Genomic DNA, 23,701 nt, shown 5'->3' on the forward strand with positions numbered 1-23,701 from the left:
AAGTAGTCCAGTTACACATTTGTGGGCTTATAACTTGGCTTCTGAATGTCCTAGAGAGATCAGGATTGTTTTAGTGTACTCCAATCAACAGCCCCTACAACCACAAAAAGGAATGGAGTCAATAGCACTTATGGTTTGTAAATGGCACCCAGAATTATGTTGCACGAAGCACAATTTCACATCATTCTGGGTCCATTTGTGTGAAAACAAGGTCCAATCAGGCTGAAACGTTACAAGAAGGTAGAATCTATTGAGTTGTAATTGATCTGAACGTTTCAAGATGATCGCAATTTCCTAAGGGGGTCAAACCATGTCCCAAAGGTCACCGGATCTGGTGTCAATTTAAAGAAGTAGTCCAGTTACACATTTGTGGGCTTATAACTTGGCTTCTGAATGTCCTAGAGAGATCAGGTTTGTTTTAATGTACTCCAACCAACAGCCCCTACAACCCCAAAAAGGAATGGAGTCATTAGCACTTATGGTTTGTAAATGGCACCCAGAATTATGTTGCACAAAGCACAATTTCACATCATTCTGGGTCCATTTGTGTGAAAACAAGGTCCAATCAGGCTGAAACATTACAAGAAGGTAGAATCTATTGAGTTGTAAGTGATCTGAACGTTTCATGATGATCGCACATTCCTATAGGGGGTCAAACCATGTCCCAAAGGTCAACGGGCCTGGTGTCACTTTAAAGAAGTAGTCCAGTTACACCTTTGTGGGCTTATAACGTGGCTTCTGAATATCCTAGAGAGGTCAGGTTTGTTTTAGAGTACTCCAATTAAGAGCCCCCATTACCCCAAAAAGGAATGGAGTCATTAGCACTTATGGTTTTTAAATGGCACCCAGAATAATGTTGCACGAAGCACAATTTCACATCATTCTGGGTTAATTTGTATGAAAACAAGGTCCAATCAGGCTGAAACGTTACAGGAAGGTAGAATCTATTGAGTTGTAAGTGATCTGAACGTTTCATGATGATAGCACTTTCCTAAGGGGGTCAAACCATGTCCCAAAGGTCACCGGATCTGGTGTCAATTTAAAGAAGTAGTCCAGTTACACATTTGTGGGCTTATAACTTGGCTTCTGAATGTCCTAGAGAGATCAGGTTTGTTTTAATGTACTCCAATCAACAGCCCCTACAACCACAAAAAGGAATGGAGTTATTAGCACTTATGGTTTGTAAATGGCACCCAGAATTATGTTGCACGAAGCACAATTTCACATCATTCTGGGTCCATTTGTGTGAAAACAAGGTCCAATCATGCTGAAACGTTACAAGAAGGTAGAATCTACTTAGTTGTAAGTGATCTGAACGTTTCATGATGATCGCACATTACTATAGGGGGTAAAATCATGTCCCAAAGGTCACCGGGCCTGGTGTCACTTTAAAGAAGTAGTCCAGTTACACATTTGTGGGCTTATAACTTGGCTTCTGAATATCCTAGAGAGGTCATGTTTGTTTTAGAGTACTCCAATCAACAGCCCCTACAACCACAAAAATGAATGGAGTCATTAGCACTTATGGTTTGTAAATGGCACCCAGAATTATGTTGCACGAAGCACAATTTCACATCATTCTAGGTCCATTTGTGTGAAAACAAGGTCCAATCAGGCTGAAACGTTACAAGAAGGTAGAATCTATTGAGTTGTAAGTGATCTGAACGTTTCATGATGATCGCACATTCCTATAGGGGGTCAAACCAGGTCCCAAAGGTCACCGGGCCTGGTGTCACTTTAACGAAGTAGTCCAGTTACACCTTTGTGGACTTATAACTTGGCTTCTGAATGTCCTAGAGAGGTCAGGTTTGTTTTAGTGTACTCCAATCAACAGTCCCTACAACCACAAAAAGGAATGGAGTCATTAACAATTAAGGTTTGTAAATGGCACACAGAATTATGTTGCACGAAGCACAATTTCACATCATTCTTGGTCCATTTGTGTGAAAACAAGGTCCAATCAGGCTGAAACGTTACAAGAAGGTAGAATCTACTGAGTTGTAAGTGATCTGAACGTTTCATGATGATTGCACATTACTATAGGGGGTAAAATCATGTCCCAAAGGTCACCGGGCCTGGTGTGACTTTAAAGAAGTAGTCCAGTTACACATTTGTGGGCTTATAACTTGGCTTCTGAATATCCTAGAGAGGTCAGGTTTGTTTTAGAGTACTCCAATTAACAGCCCCCATTACCACAAAAAGGAATGGAGTCATTAGCGCTTATGGTTTTTAAATGGCACCCAGAATTATGTTGCACGAAGCACAATTTCACATCATTCCGGGTTCATTTGTGTGAAAACAAGGTCCAATCAGGCTGAAACGTTACAAGAAGGTAGAATCTACTGAGTTGTAAGTGATCTGAACGTTTCATGATGATCGCACATTCCTATAGGGGGTAAAACCATGTCCCAAAGGTCACTGGGCCTGGTGTCACTTTAAAGAAGTTTTCCAGTTACAAATTTGTGGGCTTATAACTTGGCTTCTGAATGTCCTAGAGAGATCAGGTTTGTTTTAGTGTACTCCAATCAACAGCCCCTACAACCACAAAAAGGAATGGAGTCATTAGCACTTATGGTTTGTAAATGGCACCCAGAATTATGTTGCACGAAGCACAATTTCACATCATTCTGGGTCCATTTGTGTGAAAACAAGGTCCAATCAGGCTGAAACGTTACAAGAAGGTAGAATCTATTGAGTTGTAAGTGATCTGAACGTTTCATGATGATCGCACATTCCTATAGGGGGTCAAACCATGTCCCAAAGGTCACCGGGCCTGGTGTCACTTTAAAGAAGTAGTCCAGTTACACATTTGTGGGCTTATAACTTGGCTTCTCAATATCCTAGAGAGATCAGGTTTGTTTTAGTGTAGTCCAATCAACAGCCCCTACAACCACAAAAAGGAATGGAGTCATTAGCACTTATGGTTTGTAAATGGCACCCAGAATTATTTTGCACGAAGCACAATTTCACATCATTCTGGGTTCATTTGTGTGAAAACAAGGTACAATCAGGCTGAAACGTTACAGGAAGGTAGAATCTATTGAGTTGTAAGTGATCTGAACGTTTCATGATGATAGCACTTTCCTAAGGGGGTCAAACCATGTCCCAAAGGTCACCGGATCTGGTGTCAATTTAAAGAAGTAGTCCAGTTACACGTTTGTGGGCTTATAACTTGGCTTCTGAATGTCCAAGAGAGATCAGGTTTGTTTTAATGTACTCCAACCAACAGCCCCTACAACCACAAAAAGGAATGGAGTCATTAGCACTTATAGTTTGTAAATGGCACCCAGAATTATGTTGCACGAAGCACAATTTCACATCATTCTGGGTCCATTTGTGTGAAAACAAGGTTCAATCAGGCTGAAACGTTACAAGAAGGTAGAATCTATTGAGTTGTAAGTGATCTGAACGTTTCATGATGATCGCACATTCCTATAGGGGGTCAAACCATGTCCCAAAGGTCACCGGGCCTGGTGTCACTTTAAAGAAGTAGTCCAATTACACCTTTGAGGGCTTATAACTTGGCTTCTGAATGTCCTAGAGAGATCAGGTTTGTTTTAGTGTACTCCAATCAACAGCCCCTACAACCTCAAAAAGGAATGGAGTCATTAGCACTTATGGTTTTTAAATGGCACCCAGAATTATGTTGCACGAAGCACAATTTCACATCATTCTGGGTCCATTTGTGTGAAAACAAGGTCCAATCAGGCTGAAACGTTACAAGAAGGTAGAATCTATTGAGTTGTAATTGATCTGAACATTTCATGATGATCGCACATTCCTATAGGGGGACAAACCATGTCCCAAAGGTCACCGGGCCTGGTGTCACTTTAAAGAAGTAGTCCAGTTACACCTTTGTGGGCTTATAACTTGGCTTCTGAATATCCTAGAGAGGTCAGGTTTGTTTTAGAGTACTCCAAGTAACAGCCCCCATTAGCACTAAAAGGAATGGAGTCATTAGCACTTATGGTTTGTAAATGGCACCCAGAATTATGTTGCACGAAGCACAATTTCACATCATTCTGGGTCCATTTGTGTGAAAACAAGGTCCAATCAGGCTGAAACGTTACAAAAAGGTAGATTCTATTGAGTTGTAAGTGATCTGAACGTTTCAAGATGATCGCACATTCCTATAGGGGGTCAAACCAGGTCCCAAAGGTCACCGGGCCTGGTGTCACTTTAAAGAAGTAGTCCAGTTACACCTTTGTGGGCTTATAACTTGGCTTCTGAATATCCTAGAGAGGTCAGGTTTGTTTTAGAGTACTCCAATTAACAGCCCCCATTACCACTAAAAGGAATGGAGTCATTAGCACTTATGGTTTTTAAATGGCACCCAGAATTATGTTGCGCAAAGCACAATTTCACATCATTCTGGGTCCATTTGTGTGAAAACAAGGTCCAATCAGGCTGAAACGTTACAGGAAGGTAGAATCTATTGAGTTGTAAGTGATCTGAACGTTTCATGATGATCGCACATTCCTATAGGGGGTCAAACCATGTCCCAAAGGTCACCAGATCTGGTGTAAATTTAAAGAAGTAGTCCAGTTACACATTTGTGGGCTTATAACTTGGCTTCTGAATGTCCTAGAGAGATCAGGATTGTTTTAGTGTACTCCAATCAACAGCCCCTACAACCACAAAAAGGAATGGAGTCAATAGCACTTATGGTTTGTAAATGGCACCCAGAATTATGTTGCACGAAGCACAATTTCACATCATTCTGGGTCCATTTGTGTGAAAACAAGGTCCAATCAGGCTGAAACGTTACAAGAAGGTAGAATCTATTGAGTTGTAATTGATCTGAACGTTTCAAGATGATCGCAATTTCCTAAGGGGGTCAAACCATGTCCCAAAGGTCACCGGATCTGGTGTCAATTTAAAGAAGTAGTCCAGTTACACATTTGTGGGCTTATAACTTGGCTTCTGAATGTCCTAGAGAGATCAGGTTTGTTTTAATGTACTCCAACCAACAGCCCCTACAACCCCAAAAAGGAATGGAGTCATTAGCACTTATGGTTTGTAAATGGCACCCAGAATTATGTTGCACAAAGCACAATTTCACATCATTCTGGGTCCATTTGTGTGAAAACAAGGTCCAATCAGGCTGAAACATTACAAGAAGGTAGAATCTATTGAGTTGTAAGTGATCTGAACGTTTCATGATGATCGCACATTCCTATAGGGGGTCAAACCATGTCCCAAAGGTCAACGGGCCTGGTGTCACTTTAAAGAAGTAGTCCAGTTACACCTTTGTGGGCTTATAACGTGGCTTCTGAATATCCTAGAGAGGTCAGGTTTGTTTTAGAGTACTCCAATTAAGAGCCCCCATTACCCCAAAAAGGAATGGAGTCATTAGCACTTATGGTTTTTAAATGGCACCCAGAATAATGTTGCACGAAGCACAATTTCACATCATTCTGGGTTAATTTGTATGAAAACAAGGTCCAATCAGGCTGAAACGTTACAGGAAGGTAGAATCTATTGAGTTGTAAGTGATCTGAACGTTTCATGATGATAGCACTTTCCTAAGGGGGTCAAACCATGTCCCAAAGGTCACCGGATCTGGTGTCAATTTAAAGAAGTAGTCCAGTTACACATTTGTGGGCTTATAACTTGGCTTCTGAATGTCCTAGAGAGATCAGGTTTGTTTTAATGTACTCCAATCAACAGCCCCTACAACCACAAAAAGGAATGGAGTTATTAGCACTTATGGTTTGTAAATGGCACCCAGAATTATGTTGCACGAAGCACAATTTCACATCATTCTGGGTCCATTTGTGTGAAAACAAGGTCCAATCATGCTGAAACGTTACAAGAAGGTAGAATCTACTTAGTTGTAAGTGATCTGAACGTTTCATGATGATCGCACATTACTATAGGGGGTAAAATCATGTCCCAAAGGTCACCGGGCCTGGTGTCACTTTAAAGAAGTAGTCCAGTTACACATTTGTGGGCTTATAACTTGGCTTCTGAATATCCTAGAGAGGCCATGTTTGTTTTAGAGTACTCCAATCAACAGCCCCTACAACCACAAAAATGAATGGAGTCATTAGCACTTATGGTTTGTAAATGGCACCCAGAATTATGTTGCACGAAGCACAATTTCACATCATTCTAGGTCCATTTGTGTGAAAACAAGGTCCAATCAGGCTGAAACGTTACAAGAAGGTAGAATCTATTGAGTTGTAAGTGATCTGAACGTTTCATGATGATCGCACATTCCTATAGGGGGTCAAACCAGGTCCCAAAGGTCACCGGGCCTGGTGTCACTTTAACGAAGTAGTCCAGTTACACCTTTGTGGACTTATAACTTGGCTTCTGAATGTCCTAGAGAGGTCAGGTTTGTTTTAGTGTACTCCAATCAACAGTCCCTACAACCACAAAAAGGAATGGAGTCATTAACAATTAAGGTTTGTAAATGGCACACAGAATTATGTTGCACGAAGCACAATTTCACATCATTCTTGGTCCATTTGTGTGAAAACAAGGTCCAATCAGGCTGAAACGTTACAAGAAGGTAGAATCTACTGAGTTGTAAGTGATCTGAACGTTTCATGATGATTGCACATTACTATAGGGGGTAAAATCATGTCCCAAAGGTCACCGGGCCTGGTGTGACTTTAAAGAAGTAGTCCAGTTACACATTTGTGGGCTTATAACTTGGCTTCTGAATATCCTAGAGAGGTCAGGTTTGTTTTAGAGTACTCCAATTAACAGCCCCCATTACCACAAAAAGGAATGGAGTCATTAGCGCTTATGGTTTTTAAATGGCACCCAGAATTATGTTGCACGAAGCACAATTTCACATCATTCCGGGTTCATTTGTGTGAAAACAAGGTCCAATCAGGCTGAAACGTTACAAGAAGGTAGAATCTACTGAGTTGTAAGTGATCTGAACGTTTCATGATGATCGCACATTCCTATAGGGGGTAAAACCATGTCCCAAAGGTCACTGGGCCTGGTGTCACTTTAAAGAAGTTTTCCAGTTACAAATTTGTGGGCTTATAACTTGGCTTCTGAATGTCCTAGAGAGATCAGGTTTGTTTTAGTGTACTCCAATCAACAGCCCCTACAACCACAAAAAGGAATGGAGTCATTAGCACTTATGGTTTGTAAATGGCACCCAGAATTATGTTGCACGAAGCACAATTTCACATCATTCTGGGTCCATTTGTGTGAAAACAAGGTCCAATCAGGCTGAAACGTTACAAGAAGGTAGAATCTATTGAGTTGTAAGTGATCTGAACGTTTCATGATGATCGCACATTCCTATAGGGGGTCAAACCATGTCCCAAAGGTCACCGGGCCTGGTGTCACTTTAAAGAAGTAGTCCAGTTACACATTTGTGGGCTTATAACTTGGCTTCTCAATATCCTAGAGAGATCAGGTTTGTTTTAGTGTAGTCCAATCAACAGCCCCTACAACCACAAAAAGGAATGGAGTCATTAGCACTTATGGTTTGTAAATGGCACCCAGAATTATGTTGCATGAAGCACAATTTCACATCATTCTGGGTTCATTTGTGTGAAAACAAGGTCCAATCAGGCTGAAACGTTACAGGAAGGTAGAATCTATTGAGTTGTAAGTGATCTGAACGTTTCATGATGACAGCACTTTCCTAAGGGGGTCAAACCATGTCCCAAACGTCACCGGATCTGGTGTCAATTTAAAGAAGTAGTCCAGTTACACATTTGTGGGCTTGTAACTTGGATTCTGAATGTCATAGAGAGATCAGGTTTGTTTTAGTGTACTCCAGTCAACAGCCCCTACAACCACAAAAAGGAATGGAGTCATTAGCACTTATGGTTTGTAAATGGCACCCAGAATTATGTTGCACGAAGCACAATTTCACATCATTCTGGGTCCATTTGTGTGAAAACAAGGTCCAATCAGGCTGAAACGTTACAAGAAGGTAGAATCTATTGAGTTGTAAGTGATCTGAACGTTTCATGATGATCGCACATTCCTATAGGGGGTCAAACCAGGTCCCAAAGGTCACCGGGCCTGGTGTCACTTTAAAGAAGTAGTACAGTTACACCTTTGTGGGCCTATAACTTGGCTTCTGAATGTCCTAGAGAGGTCAGGTTTGTTTTAGTGTACTCCAATCAACAGTCCCTACAACCACAAAAAGGAATGGAGTCATTAGCACTTATGGTTTGTAAATGGCACCCAGAATTATGTTGCACGAAGCACAATTTAACATCATTCTGGTTCCATTTGTGTGAAAACAAGGTCCAATCAGGCTGAAACGTTACAAGAAGGTAGAATCTACTGAGTTGTAAGTGATCTGAACGTTTCATGATGATCGCACATTACTATAGGGGGTAAAATCATGTCCCAAAGGTCACCGGGCCTGGTGTCACTTTAAAGAAGTAGTCCAGTTACACATTTGTGGGCTTATAACTTGGCTTCTGAATATCCTAGAGAGGTCAGGTTTGTTTTAGAGTACTCCAATTAAGAGCCCCCATTACCACAAAAAGGAATGGAGTCATTAGCACTTATGGCTTGTAAATGGCACCCAGAATTATGTTGCACGAATCACAATTTCACATCATTCTGGGTCCATTTGTGTGAAAACAAGGTCCAATCAGGCTGAAACGTTACAAGAAGGTAGAATCTATTGAGTTGTAAGTGATCTGAACATTTCATGATGATCGCACATTCCTATAGGGGGTCAAACCAGGTCCCAAAGGTCACCGGGCCTGGTGTCACTTTAAAGAAGTAGTCCAGTTACACCTTTGTGGGCTTATAACTTGGCTTCTGAATATCCTAGAGAGGTCAGGTTTGTTTTAGAGTACTCCAATTAACAGCCCCCATTACCCCCAAAAGGACTGGAGTCATTAGCACTTATGGTTTTTAAATGGCACCCAGAATTATGTTGCACGAAGCACAATTTCACATCATTCTGGGTCCATTTGTGTGAAAACAAGGTCCAATCAGGCTGAAACATTACAAGAAGGTAGAATCTATTGAGTTGTAAGTGATCTGAACGTTTCAAGATGATCGCACATTCCTATAGGGGGTAAAACCATGTCCCAAAGGTCACCGGGCCTGGTGTCACTTTAGAGAAGTAGTCCAGTTACACCTTTGTGGGCTTATAACTTGGCTTCTGAATGTCCTAGAGAGGTCAGGTTTGTTTTAGTGTACACAAATCTACAGCACCTACAACCACAAAAAGGAATGGAGTCATTAGCACTTATGGTTTGTAAATGGCACCCAGAATTATGTTGCACGAAGCACAAATTCACATCATTCTGGGTCCATTTGTGTGAAAACAAGGTCCAATCAGGCTGAAACGTTACAGGAAGGTACAATCTATTGAGTTGTAAGTGATCTGAACGTTTCATGATGATAGCACTTTCCTAAGGGGGTCAAACCATGTCCCAAAGGTCACCGGATCTGGTGTCAATTTAAAGAAGTAGTCCAGTTACAAATTTGTGGGCTTATAACTTGGCTTCTGAATTTCCTAGAGAGATCAGGTTTTTTTTAGTGTACTCCAATCAACAGCCCCTACAACCACAAAAAGGAATGGAGTCATTAGCACTTATGGTTTGTAAATGGCACCCAGAATTATGTTGCACGAAGCACAATTTCACATCATTCTGGGTCCATTTGTGTGAAAACAAGGTCCAATCATGTTGAAACGTTACAAGAAGGTAGAATCTACTTAGTTGTAGGTGATCTGAACGTTTCATGATGATCGCACATTTCTATAGGGGGTAAAATCATGTCCCAAAGGTCACCGGGCCTGGTGTCACTTTAAAGAAGTAGTCCAGTTACACATTTGTGGGCTTATAACTTGGCTTCTGAATATCCTAGAGAGGTCAGGTTTGTTTTAGAGTACTCCAATTAACAGCCCCCATTACCACAAAAAGGAATGGAGTCATTAGCGCTTATGGTTTTTAAATGGCACCCAGAATTATGTTGCACGAAGCACAATTTCACATCATTCCGGGTTCATTTGTGTGAAAACAAGGTCCAATCAGGCTGAAACGTTACAAGAAGGTAGAATCTACTGAGTTGTAAGTGATCTGAACGTTTCATGATGATCGCACATTCCTATAGGGGGTAAAACCATGTCCCAAAGGTCACTGGGCCTGGTGTCACTTTAAAGAAGTAGTCCAGTTACACATTTGTGGGCTTATAACTTGGCTTCTGAATGTCCTAGAGAGATCAGGTTTGTTTTACTGTACTCCAATCAACAGCCCCTACAACCACAAAAAGGAATGGAGTCATTAGCACTTATGGTTTGTAAATGGCACCCAGAATTATGTTGCACGAAGCACAATTTCACATCATTCTGGGTCCATTTGTGTGAAAACAAGGTCCAATCAGGCTGAAACGTTACAAGAAGGTAGAATCTATTGAGTTGTAAGTGATCTGAACGTTTCATGATGATCGCACATTCCTATAGGGGGTCAAACCATGTCCCAAAGGTCACCGGGCCTGGTGTCACTTTAAAGAAGTAGTCCAGTTACACATTTGTGGGCTTATAACTTGGCTTCTCAATATCCTAGAGAGATCAGGTTTGTTTTAGTGTAGTCCAATCAACAGCCCCTACAACCACAAAAAGGAATGGAGTCATTAGCACTTATGGTTTGTAAATGGAACCCAGAATTATGTTGCATGAAGCACAATTTCACATCATTCTGGGTTCATTTGTGTGAAAACAAGGTCCAATCAGGCTGAAACGTTACAGGAAGGTAGAATCTATTGAGTTGTAAGTGATCTGAACGTTTCATGATGACAGCACTTTCCTAAGGGGGTCAAACCATGTCCCAAACGTCACCGGATCTGGTGTCAATTTAAAGAAGTAGTCCAGTTACACATTTGTGGGCTTATAACTTGGATTCTGAATGTCATAGAGAGATCAGGTTTGTTTTAGTGTACTCCAGTCAACAGCCCCTACAACCACAAAAAGGAATGGAGTCATTAGCACTTATGGTTTGTAAATGGCACCCAGAATTATGTTGCACGAAGCACAATTTCACATCATTCTGGGTCCATTTGTGTGAAAACAAGGTCCAATCAGGCTGAAACGTTACAAGAAGGTAGAATCTATTGAGTTGTAAGTGATCTGAACGTTTCATGATGATCGCACATTCCTATAGGGGGTCAAACCAGGTCCCAAAGGTCACCGGGCCTGGTGTCACTTTAAAGAAGTAGTACAGTTACACCTTTGTGGGTCTATAACTTGGCTTCTGAATGTCCTAGAGAGGTCAGGTTTATTTTAGTGTACTCCAATCAACAGTCCCTACAACCACAAAAAGGAATGGAGTCATTAGCACTTATGGTTTGTAAATGGCACCCAGAATTATGTTGCACGAAGCACAATTTAACATCATTCTGGTTCCATTTGTGTGAAAACAAGGTCCAATCAGGCTGAAACGTCACAAGAAGGTAGAATCTACTGAGTTGTAAGTGATCTGAACGTTTCATGATGATCGCACATTACTATAGGGGGTAAAATCATGTCCCAAAGGTCACCGGGCCTGGTGTCACTTTAAAGAAGTAGTCCAGTTACACATTTGTGGGCTTATAACTTGGCTTCTGAATATCCTAGAGAGGTCAGGTTTGTTTTAGAGTACTCCAATTAAGAGCCCCCATTACCACAAAAAGGAATGGAGTCATTAGCACTTATGGCTTGTAAATGGCACCCAGAATTATGTTGCACGAATCACAATTTCACATCATTCTGGGTCCATTTGTGTGAAAACAAGGTCCAATCAGGCTGAAACGTTACAAGAAGGTAGAATCTATTGAGTTGTAAGTGATCTGAACATTTCATGATGATCGCACATTCCTATAGGGGGTCAAACCAGGTCCCAAAGGTCACCGGGCCTGGTGTCACTTTAAAGAAGTAGTCCAGTTACACCTTTGTGGGCTTATAACTTGGCTTCTGAATATCCTAGAGAGGTCAGGTTTGTTTTAGAGTACTCCAATTAACAGCCCCCATTACCCCCAAAAGGACTGGAGTCATTAGCACTTATGGTTTTTAAATGGCACCCAGAATTATGTTGCACGAAGCACAATTTCACATCATTCTGGGTCCATTTGTGTGAAAACAAGGTCCAATCAGGCTGAAACGTTACAAGAAGGTAGAATCTATTGAGTTGTAAGTGATCTGAACGTTTCAAGATGATCGCACATTCCTATAGGGGGTAAAACCATGTCCCAAAGGTCACCGGGCCTGGTGTCACTTTAGAGAAGTAGTCCAGTTACACCTTTGTGGGCTTATAACTTGGCTTCTGAATGTCCTAGAGAGGTCAGGTTTGTTTTAGTGTACACAAATCTACAGCACCTACAACCACAAAAAGGAATGGATTCATTAGCACTTATGGTTTGTAAATGGCACCCAGAATTATGTTGCACGAAGCACAAATTCACATCATTCTGGGTCCATTTGTGTGAAAACAAGGTCCAATCAGGCTGAAACGTTACAGGAAGGTACAATCTATTGAGTTGTAAGTGATCTGAACGTTTCATGATGATAGCACTTTCCTAAGGGGGTCAAACCATGTCCCAAAGGTCACCGGATCTGGTGTCAATTTAAAGAAGTAGTCCAGTTACAAATTTGTGGGCTTATAACTTGGCTTCTGAATTTCCTAGAGAGATCAGGTTTTTTTTAGTGTACTCCAATCAACAGCCCCTACAACCACAAAAAGGAATGGAGTCATTAGCACTTATGGTTTGTAAATGGCACCCAGAATTATGTTGCACGAAGCACAATTTCACATCATTCTGGGTCCATTTGTGTGAAAACAAGGTCCAATCATGCTGAAACGTTACAAGAAGGTAGAATCTACTTAGTTGTAGGTGATCTGAACGTTTCATGATGATCGCACATTTCTATAGGGGGTAAAATCATGTCCCAAAGGTCACCGGGCCTGGTGTCACTTTAAAGAAGTAGTCCAGTTACACATTTGTGGGCTTATAACTTGGCTTCTGAATATCCTAGAGAGGCCAGGTTTGTTTTAGAGTACTCCAATCAACAGCCCCTACAACCACAAAAAGGAATGGAGTCATTAGCACTTATGGTTTGTAAATGGCACCCAGAATTATGTTGCACGAAGCACAATTTCACATCATTCTGGGTCCATTTGTGTGAAAACAAGGTCCAATCAGGCTGAAACGTTACAAGAAGGTAAAATCTATTGAGTTGTAAGTGATCTGAACGTTTCATGATGATCGCACATTCCTATAGGGGGTCAAACCAGGTCCCAAAGGTCACCGGGCCTGGTGTCACTTTAAAGAAGTAGTCCAGTTACACCTTTGTGGGCTTATAACTTGGCTTCTGAATGTCCTAGAGAGGTCAGGTTTGTTTTAGTGTACTCCAATCAACAGTCCCTACAACCACAAAAAGGAATGGAGTCATTAGCACTTATGGTTTGTAAATGGCACCCAGAATTATGTTGCACAAAGCACAATTTCACATCAGTCTGGGTCCATTTGTGTGAAAACAAGGTCCAATCAGGCTGAAACGTTACAAGAAGGTAGAATCTACTGAGTTGTAAGTGAACTGAACGTTTCATGATGATCGCACATTACTATAGGGGGTAAAATCATGTCCCAAAGGTCACCGGGGCCTGGTGTCACTTTAAAGAAGTAGTCCAGTTACACATTTGTGGGCTTATAACTTGGCTTCTGAATATCCTAGAGAGGTCAGGTTTGTTTTAGAGTACTCCAATTAACAGCCCCCATTACCACAAAAAGGAATGGAGTCATTAGCGCTTATGGTTTTTAAATGGCACCCAGAATTATGTTGCACGAAGCACAATTTCACATCATTCTGGGTTCATTTGTGTGAAAAAAAGGTCCAATCAGGCTGAAACGTTACAAGAAGGTAGAATCTACTGAGTTGTAAGTGATCTGAACGTTTCATGATGATCGCACATTCCTATAGGGGGTAAAACCATGTCCCAAAGGTCACCGGGCCTGGTGTCACTTTAAAGAAGTAGTCCAGTTACACATTTGTGGGCTTATAACTTGGCTTCTGAATGTCCTAGAGAGATCAGGTTTGTTTTAGTGTACTCCAATCAACAGCCCCTACAACCACAAAAAGGAATGGAGTCATTAGCACTTATGGTTTGTAAATGGCACCCAGAATTATGTTGCACGAAGCACAATTTCACATCATTCTGGGTCCATTTGTGTGAAAACAAGGTCCAATCAGGCTGAAACGTTACAAGAAGGTAGAATCTATTGAGTTGTAAGTGATCTGAACGTTTCATGATGATCGCACATTCCTATAGGGGGTCAAACCATGTCCCAAAGGTCACCGGGCCTGGTGTCACTTTAAAGAAATAGTCCAGTTACACATTTGTGGGCTTATAACTTGGATTCTGAATGTCATAGAGAGATCAGGTTTGTTTTAGTGTACTCCAGTCAACAGCCCCTACAACCACAAAAAGGAATGGAGTCATTAGCACTTATGGTTTGTAAATGGCACCCAGAATTATGTTGCACGAAGCACAATTTCACATCATTCTGGGTCCATTTGTGTGAAAACAAGGTCCAATCAGGCTGAAACGTTACAAGAAGGTAGAATCTATTGAGTTGTAAGTGATCTGAACGTTTCATGATGATCGCACATTCCTATAGGGGGTCAAACCAGGTCCCAAAGGTCACCGGGCCTGGTGTCACTTTAAAGAAGTAGTACAGTTACACCTTTGTGGGTCTATAACTTGGCTTCTGAATGTCCTAGAGAGGTCAGGTTTATTTTAGTGTACTCCAATCAACAGTCCCTACAACCACAAAAAGGAATGGAGTCATTAGCACTTATGGTTTGTAAATGGCACCCAGAATTATGTTGCACGAAGCACAATTTAACATCATTCTGGTTCCATTTGTGTGAAAACAAGGTCCAATCAGGCTGAAACGTCACAAGAAGGTAGAATCTACTGAGTTGTAAGTGATCTGAACGTTTCATGATGATCGCACATTACTATAGGGGGTAAAATCATGTCCCAAAGGTCACCGGGCCTGGTGTCACTTTAAAGAAGTAGTCCAGTTACACATTTGTGGGCTTATAACTTGGCTTCTGAATATCCTAGAGAGGTCAGGTTTGTTTTAGAGTACTCCAATTAAGAGCCCCCATTACCACAAAAAGGAATGGAGTCATTAGCACTTATGGCTTGTAAATGGCACCCAGAATTATGTTGCACGAATCACAATTTCACATCATTCTGGGTCCATTTGTGTGAAAACAAGGTCCAATCAGGCTGAAACGTTACAAGAAGGTAGAATCTATTGAGTTGTAAGTGATCTGAACATTTCATGATGATCGCACATTCCTATAGGGGGTCAAACCAGGTCCCAAAGGTCACCGGGCCTGGTGTCACTTTAAAGAAGTAGTCCAGTTACACCTTTGTGGGCTTATAACTTGGCTTCTGAATATCCTAGAGAGGTCAGGTTTGTTTTAGAGTACTCCAATTAACAGCCCCCATTACCCCCAAAAGGACTGGAGTCATTAGCACTTATGGTTTTTAAATGGCACCCAGAATTATGTTGCACGAAGCACAATTTCACATCATTCTGGGTCCATTTGTGTGAAAACAAGGTCCAATCAGGCTGAAACGTTACAAGAAGGTAGAATCTATTGAGTTGTAAGTGATCTGAACGTTTCAAGATGATCGCACATTCCTATAGGGGGTAAAACCATGTCCCAAAGGTCACCGGGCCTGGTGTCACTTTAGAGAAGTAGTCCAGTTACACCTTTGTGGGCTTATAACTTGGCTTCTGAATGTCCTAGAGAGGTCAGGTTTGTTTTAGTGTACACAAATCTACAGCACCTACAACCACAAAAAGGAATGGATTCATTAGCACTTATGGTTTGTAAATGGCACCCAGAATTATGTTGCACGAAGCACAAATTCACATCATTCTGGGTCCATTTGTGTGAAAACAAGGTCCAATCAGGCTGAAACGTTACAGGAAGGTACAATCTATTGAGTTGTAAGTGATCTGAACGTTTCATGATGATAGCACTTTCCTAAGGGGGTCAAACCATGTCCCAAAGGTCACCGGATCTGGTGTCAATTTAAAGAAGTAGTCCAGTTACAAATTTGTGGGCTTATAACTTGGCTTCTGAATTTCCTAGAGAGATCAGGTTTTTTTTAGTGTACTCCAATCAACAGCCCCTACAACCACAAAAAGGAATGGAGTCATTAGCACTTATGGTTTGTAAATGGCACCCAGAATTATGTTGCACGAAGCACAATTTCACATCATTCTGGGTCCATTTGTGTGAAAACAAGGTCCAATCATGCTGAAACGTTACAAGAAGGTAGAATCTACTTAGTTGTAGGTGATCTGAACGTTTCATGATGATCGCACATTTCTATAGGGGGTAAAATCATGTCCCAAAGGTCACCGGGCCTGGTGTCACTTTAAAGAAGTAGTCCAGTTACACATTTGTGGGCTTATAACTTGGCTTCTGAATATCCTAGAGAGGCCAGGTTTGTTTTAGAGTACTCCAATCAACAGCCCCTACAACCACAAAAAGGAATGGAGTCATTAGCACTTATGGTTTGTAAATGGCACCCAGAATTATGTTGCACGAAGCACAATTTCACATCATTCTGGGTCCATTTGTGTGAAAACAAGGTCCAATCAGGCTGAAACGTTACAAGAAGGTAAAATCTATTGAGTTGTAAGTGATCTGAACGTTTCATGATGATCGCACATTCCTATAGGGGGTCAAACCAGGTCCCAAAGGTCACCGGGCCTGGTGTCACTTTAAAGAAGTAGTCCAGTTACACCTTTGTGGGCTTATAACTTGGCTTCTGAATGTCCTAGAGAGGTCAGGTTTGTTTTAGTGTACTCCAATCAACAGTCCCTACAACCACAAAAAGGAATGGAGTCATTAGCACTTATGGTTTGTAAATGGCACCCAGAATTATGTTGCACAAAGCACAATTTCACATCATTCTGGGTCCATTTGTGTGAAAACAAGGTCCAATCAGGCTGAAACGTTACAAGAAGGTAGAATCTACTGAGTTGTAAGTGAACTGAACGTTTCATGATGATCGCACATTACTATAGGGGGTAAAATCATGTCCCAAAGGTCACCGGGGCCTGGTGTCACTTTAAAGAAGTAGTCCAGTTACACATTTGTGGGCTTATAACTTGGCTTCTGAATATCCTAGAGAGGTCAGGTTTGTTTTAGAGTACTCCAATTAACAGCCCCCATTACCACAAAAAGGAATGGAGTCATTAGCGCTTATGGTTTTTAAATGGCACCCAGAATTATGTTGCACGAAGCACAATTTCACATCATTCTGGGTTCATTTGTGTGAAAAAAAGGTCCAATCAGGCTGAAACGTTACAAGAAGGTAGAATCTACTGAGTTGTAAGTGATCTGAACGTTTCATGATGATCGCACATTCCTATAGGGGGTAAAACCATGTCCCAAAGGTCACCGGGCCTGGTGTCACTTTAAAGAAGTAGTCCAGTTACACATTTGTGGGCTTATAACTTGGCTTCTGAATGTCCTAGAGAGATCAGGTTTGTTTTAGTGTACTCCAATCAACAGCCCCTACAACCACAAAAAGGAATGGAGTCATTAGCACTTATGGTTTGTAAATGGCACCCAGAATTATGTTGCACGAAGCACAATTTCACATCATTCTGGGTCCATTTGTGTGAAAACAAGGTCCAATCAGGCTGAAACGTTACAAGAAGGTAGAATCTATTGAGTTGTAAGTGATCTGAACGTTTCATGATGATCGCACATTCCTATAGGGGGTCAAACCATGTCCCAAAGGTCACCGGGCCTGGTGTCACTTTAAAGAAATAGTCCAGTTACACATTTGTGGGCTTATAACTTGGCTTCTCAATATCCTAGAGAGATCAGGTTTGTTTTAGTGTACTCCAATCAACAGCCCCTACAACCACAAAAAGGAATGGAGTCATTAGCACTTATGGTTTGTAAATGGCACCCAGAATTATGTTGCATGAAGCACAATTTCACATCATTCTGGGTTCATTTGTTCATTTGGAAAAAGTCCCAAAATGTCCCAAAATGGAGGCCTCCATTTCGGGCTTCTTTTGCATGTAGTTGAAAGTAACCCAGATTGAAGGCGTCCTTAATTGAAAAATTCAGTTCGGGTTACTTTAGAAGAAGACCCAAAATGGAGGCCTCCATTTTGGGTTACTTTACAAGAAGCCCCAAAATTGAGTCTCCATTTTGGGTTACTTTGGAAAAAGTCCCAAAATGGAGGCCTCCATTTCGGGTTACTTTACAAGAAGCCCCAAAATGGAGTCTACATTTTGGGTTACTTTGGAAAAAGTCCCCAAATGGAGGCCTCCATTTCGGGCTTCTTTTGCATGTAGTTGAAAGTAACCCAAATTGAAGGCTTCCTTAATTGAAAAATTCAGTTCGGGTTACTTTAGAAGAAGACCCAAAATGGAGGCCTCCATCTTGGGTTACTTTACAAGAAGCCCCAAAATGGAGTCTCCATTTTGGGTTACTTTGGAAAAAGTCCCAAAATGGAGGCCTCCATTTCGGGCTTCTTTTGCATGTAGTTGAAAGTAACCCAAATTGAAGGCTTTCTTAATTGAAAAATTCAGTTCTGGTTACTTTAGAAGAAGACCCAAAATGGAGACTCCATTTTGGGTTACTTTAGAAGAAACCCCAAAATTGCGGCCTTCATTTTGGGTTACTTTAGAAGAAGCACCAAAAATGAGCCTACATTTTGGGTTACTTTAGAAGAAGCACCAAAAATGAGCCTACATTTCGGGTTACTTTAGAAGAAACCCCAAAATGTAGGCCTCCATTTTGGGTTACTTTAGAAGAAGCCCCAAAATGGAGACTCCGGTTTCCCCCCCAAGAGGGACACACACACACACACACACAAACACACACACACACACACACACACACACACACACACACACACACACACACACACACACACACACACACACACACACACACACACACACACACAAATCCAATCCTCCAAACAGGAGTGGTTAACCAAAGCAGGAGAATATTTAAAGAGGTTTTTTGAGGAGTTCAGACATCTAGGAGGAACTGGCAGTGGAGCTGCTCCACTGAGGAGGTTCAGGCACTTGGTAAGAATGCCTTCCGGAGGAGGAGTTTCAGGTGTGCCCTGCCAACAGGAGGCCCCTGGGTCGCAGAACAAAGGACCCCCTATGATCTTCTGCATAATCACATGAGCCCAGGTGTGGAACCTATTCAGCCATAGTTACGGGTGAGCTCATTGTGAAACCTGGCCCCACCCTATCATGTGATTTCCTGAGGTCAGATGGGCCAAGATGTGAGTGGGCGTTAAGTCATCTGGGAAGGCATCTCAAAACTGGATTATAGATGGCAGACAGTTGGTGTCGTAAACCACCGCCTCTTTTCAAAGATGGTTGCTTACAGTGGATGTAAATGGCTTCTTTCACTCCTCTTTCAAACCATCTGTCCTCTCTGTCCAAACTGTGAATATTGTCATCCTGGAGAGACCTTTGTCCTTTTGATGCAGATGAACTGCTGAGTGCTGTCCCGTGGAGGTGGCTCTTCTATGTTGTTCCTATGTTGTGCTACTTCATTTTCTATTAAGACAAGAAGCCCAAATTGGAGACTCCATTTCGGGCTTCTTTTGCATGTAGTTGAAAGTAACCCAAACTGAATGCTTCATTAATTGAAGAATTACGTTTGGGCTACTTTTGCATGTATGGAAAAGTAGCCCAAAATGAATGGCTCATTTTACGCTATTTTTGAATGTTGTAAAAGTTGCCCAAAATGAATTCCTTTTGGGCTACTTTTACAACATTCAAAAGTAGCCCAAAATGAATGCTTTATTAATTGAAGAATTCAGTTTGGGTTACTTTAGAAGAAGACCCAAATTGGAGGCCTCCATTTTGGGTTACTTTTGAAGAAGCCCCAAAATGGAGGCCTCCATTTCCTCCATTTCGGGTTACTTTAGAAGAAAACCCAAATTGGAGGCCTCCATTTTGGGTTACTTTTGAAGAAGCCCCAAAATGGAGGCCTCCATTTCCTCCATTTTGGGTTACTTTAGAAGAAGACCCAAATTGGAGGCCTCCATTTTGGGTTACTTTTGAAGAAGCCCCAAAATGGAGGCCTCCATTTCCTCCATTTTGGGTTACTTTAGAAGAAGACCCAAATTGGAGGCCTCCATTTTGGGTTACTTTTGAAGAAGCCCCAAAATGGAGGCCTCCATTTCCTCCATTTTGGGTTACTTTAGAAGAAGACCCAAATTGGAGGCCTCCATTTTGGGTTACTTTTGAAGAAGCCCCAAAATGGAGGCCTCCATTTCCTCCATTTTGGGTTACTTTAGAAGAAGACCCAAATTGGAGGCCTCCATTTTGGGTTACTTTTAAAGAAGCCCCAAAATGGAGGCCTCCATTTCCTCCATTTTGGGTTACTTTAGAAGAAGACCCAAATTGGAGGCCTCCATTTTGGGTTACTTTTGAAGAAGCACCAAAATGGAGGCCTACATTTCGGGCTTCTTTTGCATGTAGTTGAAAGTAACCCAAATTGAAGGCTTCCTTAATTGAAAAATTCAGTTTGGGTTACTTTAGAAGAAGACCCAAATTGGAGGCCTCCATTTTGGGTTACTTTTGAAGAAGCACCAAAATTGTGTCTCCATTTCGGGTCTGGTGACCTTTGTGACTTCATTTGACCCTGTTAGGGTAACGTTCAGATCACTTACAACTCCATAGACTATACGTTCATGTGATGTTTCAGCCTTATTGGACCTTGTTTTCGCACAAATGGACCCAGAAATATGTGAAATTGTGCATTGTGCAACATAATTCTGGGTGCCATTTAAAGACCATAAGTGCTTATGACTCCATTCCTTTTTGTGGTAGTAGGGGCTGTTAATTGGAGCATTTTAAAACCAACATGACCTCTCTAGGATATTCAGAAGCCAAGTTATAAGCCCACAAAGGTGTAACCAGACACCTGACTATCTCTGCTTGGACAAGCGTCCCGTAAGGGCGCTCGAAAAGGTCAGACGGCATCGATTTCGACGTGCGTCGATGAGATGGTAGCCGGGATGCACCACCCCAAATTTCGTGCGGCTACGCCAAACCGAATTCAAACGGCGGCCCAAAAGTGGGAAAATTTAGCTCAGGCTTCATTTGCGGCCTTCTGCCACTTGAGCCCCTTTTTGGCCGCCGTTCGGCCCACGTTGGTCCGAGGCGCACGAAAATTTTTTTGGTGCATCCCAGCACTGGTCCGAACCACATATTTCGAAATCGTGCCGGTCGCATCGTGTTAAGCGTCCGTTTGGGGCCTGAGGGCGGTTTTCCCTCCATTTTTCCATGTGCTCGGCAAATTGGCATTTCTCAACCGATTTTCACCAAACCTACATCGATTTGGCATGCCGCCGTCACCCCGATCTAGCCCAGGCAGTTTGGTAGCCGTAGCTCGTTGTTCCGGTGCTGTTCTGGGTCAGAGGTCAGAGAAAATGATGGATTTGGGCTGTTTTGGGGCTGAAAAACAGGGTTCTCCTCAACCTAGAGACTTGAAACTGAAAATGTTTCTTTAAATAGCTGACAGCTACAACATATGCAGTTTTCAAGTTGCTGGCTTATTCAGAAGGGTCAAGGTTCACAGCCTCTTGGTACAAGCAGAGAAAATGATGGATTTGGGCTGTTTTGGAGCTGAAAAACAGGGTTCTGCTCAACCTAGAGAGTTGACACTTGCACATTTCCTTTAGATAGCTGACAGCTACCACATACGTCGAGCTCGTGCCGGTCGCAACGTGCTAAGCGTCCGTTTGGGGCCTGAGGGCAGTTTTCCCTCCATTTTGCCATGTGCTCGGCAAAGTGGCGTTTCTCAACCGATTTTCACCAAAACAAACGTTGATTTGGCATGCCGCCGTCACCCCGAGCTAGCCCAGGCAGTTTGGTTGCCGTAGCTCTTTGTTTCGGTGCTTTTCCGAACCCCAGGTCGCCAGAGGTCACGCTCTTTTTGGCCACAGCTCCTCAAGGGAACGCCCGATCCGTTCCGTTTTTGGAGAGGTGGTCCCCGTAGTGCCAAGCAATCATAATCCGTTGTCAAAATTGAAAAAAAAAAAATTGTGTCTGAGTTTGGCCAAAAAAAATGCCCTCTTAGACCCATCGCCTCAAAGAGGACTTGTGTTTTCCTGGTAGAAAGTGGAAAGAAAAAGTTCTGCTGGTGCCAGCGATGCCATCTTCGGATATGTTGTTCGGGGGCCAAGCACGAGTCCATCCGAGGTGGTTTGGTGGCAAAATATTTTGTGGTTCCAGAGATATAGCCCCCAGAAGTGCACGATTTTTGCAAGTTTACAATGGGCAATTCTAGCGCCGTGAGGGCTATCAAAAAGACGAGTAGATTTTTGCGCTCGTACCGGACTTCCGAACCAGAGAGTGTAAACAATTTTCGACTGCGCCCCCTAGTGGCCGAACTTGGTCAGTGAGCGACGTAGCGTGACGCAACTGAAATATTATGATTCGGCATGTCCTTCTTTACAACATATGTGAATTTCATGTCCCTACGTGGAATTTAACTATTTTTAATGAATTAAAAGAGACCGGCAAAACCCTAGGCCCGAAACCACGATTTTTAGACCCTTTTTGGCTGCCGTTCGGCCATCGTTGATCCGAGGCGCCCGAAAACTCTTCTGGTGCATCCCAGCACTGGCCCGAAACACATACGTCGAGTTCGTGCCGGTCGCATCGTGTTAAGCGTCCGTTTGGGGCCGTATGGCACTTTTCCCGCCTTTTCTGCCATGTGCTTGGCAAAGTGGCATTTCTCAACCGATTTTCACCAAACAAACGTCGATTTGGCATGCCGCCATCACCCAGAGCTAGCTCAGGCAGTTTGGTAGCCGTAGCTCGTTGTTCTGGTGCTGTTCTGGGTCAGAGGTCAGAAAAAAGATGGATTTCAGCTAAAAACGGGGTTCTCTTCAACCTCCAGACTTGACACTGATACTGTGTGCTCCTTGACCTCACAGGTCCATCATGTGTTAATTTCAGACAGATTGGAGCTTGTATCACAGGTTTTTCAACCAGAAATATGTGAAATTGTGCTTGGTGCGACATATTTCTGGGTGCCATTTAAAAACCATAAGTGCTGACGACTCCATTCCTTCTGCTGGTGATAGGGGCTGTTAATTGGAGTCATTTAAACCCAACCTGACCTCTCTAGGACATTCAGAAGCCAAGTTCTGAGCCTCCAAAGGTGTATCAGGACATTTGTCTGTAAGGCAGAAGTGATCCGGTGACCTTTGGGACATCATCTGACCCCCTTAGGAATGTGCTATCATCATGAAATGTACAGATAACTTACAACTCAATAGATTCTACCTTCCTGTTGTGTTTCAGCCAGATTGGACCTTGTTTTCACACAAAAGAAACCAACATTATGTGAAAATGTGCTTTGTGCGACATATTTCAGGGTGCTGTTTAAAAACCGTAAGTGCTAATGACTCCATTCCTTCTGCTGGTGATAGGGGCTGTTAATTGGAGTCATTTAAACCCAACCTGACCTCTCTAGGACATTCAGAAGCCAAGTTATGAGCCTCCAAAGGTGTATCCGGACATTTTTCTTTAAGGCAGAAGTGATCCGGTGACCTTTGTGACATCATCTGACCCCCTTAGGAATGTGCTGTCATCATGAAACGTGCAGATCACTTACAACTCAATAGATTCTACCTTCCTGTGGTGTTTCAGCCAGATTGGACCTTGTTTGAGGGAA

Source organism: Nothobranchius furzeri, chromosome 15 (assembly GCF_043380555.1).
Source record: "Nothobranchius furzeri strain GRZ-AD chromosome 15, NfurGRZ-RIMD1, whole genome shotgun sequence".
Taxonomy (NCBI): domain Eukaryota; kingdom Metazoa; phylum Chordata; class Actinopteri; order Cyprinodontiformes; family Nothobranchiidae; genus Nothobranchius; species Nothobranchius furzeri.